Source organism: Rhinoraja longicauda, chromosome 30 (assembly GCF_053455715.1).
Source record: "Rhinoraja longicauda isolate Sanriku21f chromosome 30, sRhiLon1.1, whole genome shotgun sequence".
Lineage (NCBI taxonomy): Eukaryota > Metazoa > Chordata > Chondrichthyes > Rajiformes > Arhynchobatidae > Rhinoraja > Rhinoraja longicauda.
Genome location: NC_135982.1, coordinates 13,074,003 through 13,081,190, shown reverse-complemented (window position 1 = coordinate 13,081,190; position 7,188 = coordinate 13,074,003). Strand labels below are relative to the sequence as shown.

At 45.5% G+C, this 7,188-nt stretch overlaps 1 protein-coding gene across 4 annotated transcripts in view; it reads left to right on the top strand.

Annotated features, from left to right (window-relative positions):
* The first annotated feature begins 562 nt into the window (after window positions 1–562).
* The window catches only part of mib2 (MIB E3 ubiquitin protein ligase 2), a 128,854-nt gene continuing 122,228 nt past the window's right edge, over window positions 563–7,188 (top strand). For 3 of the 4 annotated variants that reach the window (XM_078425511.1, XM_078425509.1, XM_078425510.1), the window contains exon 1: window positions 572–790. The gene's annotated coding sequence lies outside the window, so the exon portion shown is untranslated. Of the gene's footprint in view, window positions 791–7,188 lie in introns of all 4 variants that reach the window. The other variant, XM_078425513.1, reaches the window with a different exon arrangement.

The following is a 7,188-nucleotide window of genomic DNA, read 5'->3' as shown; positions in this document are numbered from 1 at the left end:
TTCTCCTGCAGGTTGGTTTTCCTGAGGATCCTCAGGAAGTGGAGTCTCTGCTGTGCCTTCTTTACTGTGGTGATGGTAGACCAGGTAAGATCCTCTGCGATGTGCGTACCCAGGAACCTGAAAGCGGGTACCCTTTCCACACAGACCCCATTGATGTAGAGTGGGTCGTATTCTACACTGGTTTTTCTAAAGTCAATTATAAGTCAATTGCACTTTATTCTGTTTTAAAACTGTTCTAATTTGTTTCATTGGGTTGTTTAAATTAATACTGACTAGCTAATTAATTTATTGCATCGTATGGGAGGCGCATTCCCAATCTCGTTATACCCCTGTACAATGACAATAAAGATATATTGTATTGTATACAACTAAATCATTAAGAGCAGATAAAAAACGGTCACCCAAACTCTGCCTCTCCCCACTGCCTCTTTTACTTTTCCTACAAAAATTGCTGGACAAATTGATTATTCCGAGTTGTGTTCTGGTAAATCCCAGAAAAGTCCGTGCTGAGAGCGTTAACCGGGCCCAGTCCTGGGAGGAGGGTAAGATGCTGTGGATGGGCGAAGGCGTGCAGAGGTTCCGTGTCCCGGCGCCGGCGGAACCTTTCACCGTGACGCACATCTGAGAGCGCTCTATGCGGACCAGCCGGCGCTCCGTCCGGTTAACGCTTCCCCCGACAACAGCCGCCCCGGAACGCGGAGTGGGACGACGGGTGAGTGAAAGGCGGCAGCGCCAGCGGGCGGCAAGGCCGAGGCCCAGGTTCCCGAGCGGCCTGCAGAGCGACGATGGGGCGAGTAACAGCAGCGGCATCCCTCGGCGGGGGGCGAGGAGGTTGGCGGACTCCGGGGGTGGTGTTGGTGGGGGTCTGGGCAGGGCTCAGAGTAGAGGGGTTTGTCTGCGATGCTGCCAGGAGGAGGAGGAGGAGGAGGAAGAGGGTGGACACACAGCAGGGAGCTGCAGATGTTGGGATCTTGAGCAAAAAGCACAATGTGTTGGAGTAACTCGGTGAGCCAGGCAGCATCTGTAGAGACATAGAGAGCGATGTCTCGGCTCGGGACCCTTTAATCGGGGAGGGGGTGATGGACAGTTGTGGGCAGAATGCTGGGGGAGGGAGGGTGTGTGGGGCCGTTGTAGGGCTGGGTGGTGGGATAGTGAGGTTGGGTTGGGTGGGGGTTTAGGGGTAATTGGGGAGGGGCGAGTCCAACTCGGCACAAGAGAGGAAGTCAGCTGGCACTGCTCCATGCTGGGGGTAGGCAATACCGTTGATAGCAGAAGTTGCAGCTAGAGGCTTAACTCCTGCTGTCTGTCAATCTGTTTGTAACAGGTCAGGGCACCGGATCATTGTGACAGAGACATCAAATTCCACTTCCCTGTTTTGTTGACTGATTATCACAGCTCTGAACAATAGTTGAGAAAATCTCTCCTGAGATACTGCCTGACCCACTGTCCAGCATTTAGTGTCTACCTTTGAGAAAATAGACTTCTGTTTGTGTTCCTTTAGTTACGTATTTCATTTGTGCCTTATGGTTTTGTTTTAATTTCAATGTGTGAGGCAGAACATGGGAGCCCAGAAGAGGCCTCCTAGTTGGCAGATGTCCATGTTCAGAAGTCCTAGATTCTTCTTGCTAGACCTTTTGCAGATACTGCCCTCTGGGGCATCTTACTGTAACCCGGTCACAAACTGCTTGTAGTGGCCAACATCTCCAGTGTTTTAACAGTGGGGAAGGGCTGCAGAATATAGTCTTCAGCATTGCAGTGTACCAGTTCCATAGACCAATGTCCAAAATGGAGTTGAGGTCAATTGGACAGCACCCTAACTTATGGCAGGTAGACACAAAATGCTGGAGTAACTCAGCGGGTCAGGCAGCATCTCAGGAGAGAAGGAATGGGCGATGTTTCGGGCCGAGACCCTTCTTCAAAAAGGTCTGAAGAAGGGTCTCGATCCGAAAAGTCACCCATTCCTTCTCTCCTGGGATGCTGCCTGACCCGCTGAGTCACTCCAGCATTTTGTGTCTACCTTCAATTTAAACCAGCATCTGCAGTTATTTTCCTACCTAACTTATGGCAGGACTGTTCGGAAGCTTAATGACAGAGGGGAAGAAGCGGTCCTTGAATTTGGTGTTCAAGCTTCGTTATCTTCTGCCTGATGGGAGTGGGAAGTAAAAGGAATGCCCATGGTGAGACAAGTCTTTGATTATGTTGGCTGCTTGATAGTATAGATGGAGTCAATGGCGGGGAGCCTGGTCTGTGTGATGGACTGGGATACTTCCACAACGCGCTGTAATTTCTTGCAATCTTGGGCAGAGCTATTCCCAAATCAAGCTGTGATGCAACCCGACAGTATGCTTTCTGTGGTGCATCGGTAGAGGTTTGTAAGAATCTTTGGAGACGTGTCAACTTTCCTCAGTCTCCTGAGGAAGTAGAAGTGAGCCTCTTGACTATCACTGGGGTGGTTGGTCCCCAACAAATCCTTGGTAATATTTACACCAAGGAGCTTGAACCTTCAACTCGATGAATCAATGAGAAGGAATTTGTGGAAATTACTAGCACCTTCTTGATTTTGCCATCAGTAGAAGGAAGAGCAGGATATTTGGTCAGCAACATTTTAGAGGCTATTTAAACTCCACCTCGGAATAATGGCTTTACAAATACTAAAGTTCGTATTGGGTCACTGGTCTATCAATGTGTATCTCATTCTCTCCAAGCTAAACATGTTCTTGTGTAGACACTCAGCTAGGAGAAAGTATAAACATACTCCATCTTCCTTCTCTGCTTCTCATGGCTTCTTCTTTGGGATGTTAAAAATTCTTAGTCTGCCATCCAAGAAGTCAACCTGATCTCAATCAAAGACAGTAAAAGGTTTTTGAATTAAAGGATTATGGGTCCAAATCCATTCCAGAAGTCTTCAGGACAGAATCTGGCCTGTCCAGTGTAGAACTTCTGAAAGAGTACTGGAATGTTGCATGGGCTGTATGTCCAAAGAGGTGGTAAATCATGGCATTCGTCACCTTGGGGAGATACAAAAGATCCCCTGGCACTGTGCAACTGAGCTTTCACTGGTGGATTGTCCTATCATGTACCTCACCACTATCGGATTTTGTTGCGCACAGAACTATATTTCTCAGCATTGCCGCAGCAACTGCTCTTCGAAAATGTTAGATTGACTGCAATTTATATGAAATGTTTTAAAGTCATAAAGGGCACTGTTTAAATGCAAAATTTCTCCCCTCAGTTCTGTTAACAGATCATTGATGACGCAGCTGATGCCTTGAGGGGCGGCACAGTGGCGCAGTAGTAGAGTTGCTGCCTTACAGCGCCAGGCTCCAGGGTTCAATCCTGACTGGTGCTGTCAGTGTGGAGTTTGCATTTTTTCCCTGTGACTGTGGGTTTCCTCTGAGCGCTCCAGTTTCCTCCCACATACCAAAGATGCGCCGGTTTATGGGTTAATTGGCCTCTGTAAATTTCCCTGAGTGGATGAGAAAAGTGAGATAACATAGAACTAGTGTGAACGGGTGATCAACGGCTGGCGTGGACTCGTTGGGCCTGTTTCTATGCTGTATAACTTAACTAAACTATAGGTAGCAAGTCAGGGAAACATAGAAAATAGGTGCAGGAGTAGGCCATTCGGCCATTCAATATGATCATGGCTGATCATCCAGCTCAGTAACCTGTACCTGCCTTCTCTCCATACCCCCTGATCCCTTTAGCCACAAGGGCCACATCTAACTCCCTCTTAAATATAGCCAATGAACTGGCCTCAACTACCTTCTGTGGCAGAGAATTCCACAGACTCACCACTCTCTGTGTGAAGAAATGTTTTCTCATCTCGGTCCTAAAAGTCTTCCCCCTTATCCTTAAGCTGTGCCCCCTGGTTCTGGACTTCCCCAACATCGGGAACAATCTTCCCGCATCTAGCCTCTCCAACCTCTTAAGAATTTTATATGTTTCAATAAGATCCCCCCTCAGTCTTCTAAATTCCAGCGAGTATAAGCCTAGTCTATCCAGTCTTCATATGAAAGTCCTGCCATCCCAGGGATCAATCTGGTGAACCTTCTCTGTACTCCCTCTAAGGCTAGAATGTCTTTCCTCGGATTAGGAGACCAAAACTGTACACAATACTCCAGGTGCGGTCTCACCAAGGCCCTGTACAACTGCAGCAGAACCTCCCTGCTCCTATACTCAAATCCTCTTGCTATGAATGCTAACATACCATTCGCTTTCTTCACTGCCTGCTGCACCTGCACGCTTGCTTTCAATGACTGGTGCACCATGACACCCAGGTCACGTTGCATCTCCCCTTTTCCTAATTGGCCACCATTCAGGTAATACTCTGCTTTCCTGTTCTTGCCGCCAAAGTGGATAACCTCACATTTATCCACATTATATTGCATCTGCCATGCATTTGCCCACTCTCCTAATCTATCCAAGTCACTCTGCAGCCTCCTAGCATCCTCCTCGCAGCTAACACTGCCACCCACCTTCGTGTCATCCGCAAACTTAGAGATATTGCATTCAATTCCCTCGTCCAAATCATGAATATATATTGTAAATAACTGGGGTCCCAGCACTGAGCCTTGCGGTACCCCACTAGTCACTGCCTGCCATTCCGAAAAGGACCCGTTTATTCCTACTCTTTGCTTCCTGTCCGCCAACCAATTCTCTATCCACCTCAACACTGAACCCCCAATACCGTGTGCTTTAAGTTTGTACCCCAATCTCCTATGTGGGACCTTGTCGAAGGCCTTCTGAAAGTCCAGATATAACACATCGACTGGTTCTCCCTTATCCACTCTACTAGTTACATCCTCGAAAAATTCTATAAGATTCGTCAGGCATGATTTGCCTTTCATAAATCCATGCTGACTTTGTCCGATGATTTCACCATTTTCCAAATGTGATGCTATCACATCTTTAATAACTGACTAGCATTTTCCCCACTACCGATGTTAGGCTAACTGGTCTATAATTCCCCGTTTTCTCTCTCCCTCCCTTTTTAAAAAGTGGGGTTACATTAGCTACCCTCCAATCCTCAGGAACTACTCCAGAATCTAAAGAGTTTTGAAACATTATCACTAATGCATCCACTATTTCTGAGGCTACTTCCTTAAGCACTCTGGGATGCAGCCTATCTGGCCCTGGGGATTTATCAGCCTTTAATCCATTTAATTTACCTAACACCACTTCCCGACGGGAAGGTTTGTCTGAGTTCCGTCCTGAACCACCATTAATATAGCCACGTTTAATTCAGCATCTCCTGTACTGTTATTCTCGCCCCTCTCCTGGACAGGGCAAGGGCAAGAGTTCCCTTGGTCCTCGCATCACCCTCCATCAGTCACATCTTCCAGTCCTTCTCCTTTCAGCATTCCAAAGGGGTTGTTCCCTGGCTCATTCTTCCATCCCTACCTTCTCTCTGTGCTTTATGGCACTTTGCAATTTTCTGGACTCAAAGTTTGCAACTTTTGCATTCCTCTGGCTGTGTTCTCATTCTCTAACTGTCGTTATTCAATGTGTTCTTCCTTCCTTGCAGCCCGATTAATGCATTGACCAGATGACCTAATTTACACTTCTCCCCAGGGTCACTGTAGTTTAGCCCTTTATTTGTAACACCCAAAAAACCCTGGCCACGCTCTTATTTTACTCTTGACATCAGGCAGAAGGTATAGGAGTGTGAAAACTCTTGCGTCTAGATTCAAGAACAGCTTCTTTCCAACAACCATCAGTATATTGAACACTATGAACTTGTCGCTTTGTTTTGTTTTGCACCATATATTGGGCTTTTTATTTATTGGATTTTCTATTGTTGTTTAGTATATCGAGTACTTTGTCTGCAAATGTATTGTGCTGCCACAAGTAAGAATGTCATTGTTCCATTTCAATACATATGACACGTAACTCTTGTAACTCCCCACCCTCTCGCTGAAAAATGCTCACCCCCTACTTCGTTTCGTTTAAGTGTCTTCAGTGAGATCGTGGCAGTCATATGCATTCAGGCAATCATAATTTAATTCCTGGTTGCATCAAAATGTTTACAGCAGATTGCTTAAGATTTTAATTGCTTTAGAATTTTAATGTCATTGAAGTAATGAGCATATTGTCAGTGGGGAGATTGCTTAGAAAACGCCCCCAACAGTTTGGTTATTTTTCAATAAAAGATTATAGTTCAGTGACTGCAAAGGTTTGCATTTGAACTCCAAGCCTAGCCTGTTCAACCTTTCCTCTTAAGACAACCATTTCAGATATCAGTCCAATAAACTTCTCTTAGCTGCTTCCTGCTCAATGATATTCTTCTTTTATATAAGGAGATGAGTTGTACACTGTGCTGTGGATGTTGTCTCATCAATAAGCTTAATAACAAACATCTTCCCTGCTCTTGCTCTCCTTTCTCCCATGCAATAAACAATAACTGCGTTAGCTTTCTTAATTACTGTCTAATCCTACACGGACCTACTGCAAAGTACGCACAAGATCGCCCAAGCGTTCTGCATCTCAAAGCTCTGCAGTGTATTACTGGTTAAACAATATAATAATATAAGATGTTTTCCTGCCAGAATGAAAAATTGCATCCTTTCTATATTATACTCCAGTGGGGCAGCACATAGTGCTGCTCCAATGACCCAGATTCAATCCTGACATTCGGTGCTGTCTGTGCAGAGTTTGCATGTTTCCCCTGTGATAACGTGGGATTCCCTTAATTGTTCTGGTGCCCTCCCTCATTCCAGAGATATGATTCGGTTAATTGGCTACTGTAAATTGTCCCAATATAGACAGGGCAGGTGAATCAGAGGGTAGATAATGGGCATTGTAGAGAGAATGTGGTAATGAGAGGAAATTGAAGAAGTGGAACTAATTGATTTCTCTGACAGCAGGCATAGTCTTGAATGGCCAAATTACCACCTTGTTCGTTATACAGATTCAAAATAATCATCAGCAAATTTAGCTAACGTTCCAATATGTTACCTCCTGCACCACAGACTCTTATTTTCCACAAAAACGCACAATATGCCACCTTGCTGCATTCCGTCTGGAAATCCCCCTTCATCCACAACACATATCACTTCAAAGAACTACAATAAATTGATCAAACGTGACTTCCCTTTCACAAAACTATGTTGACTTTGTTTAATTACATTGAATTTTTCAAAGTACCCAGGTAGAACATCTTTTGTAACTGGTGATATTTACTCTCTG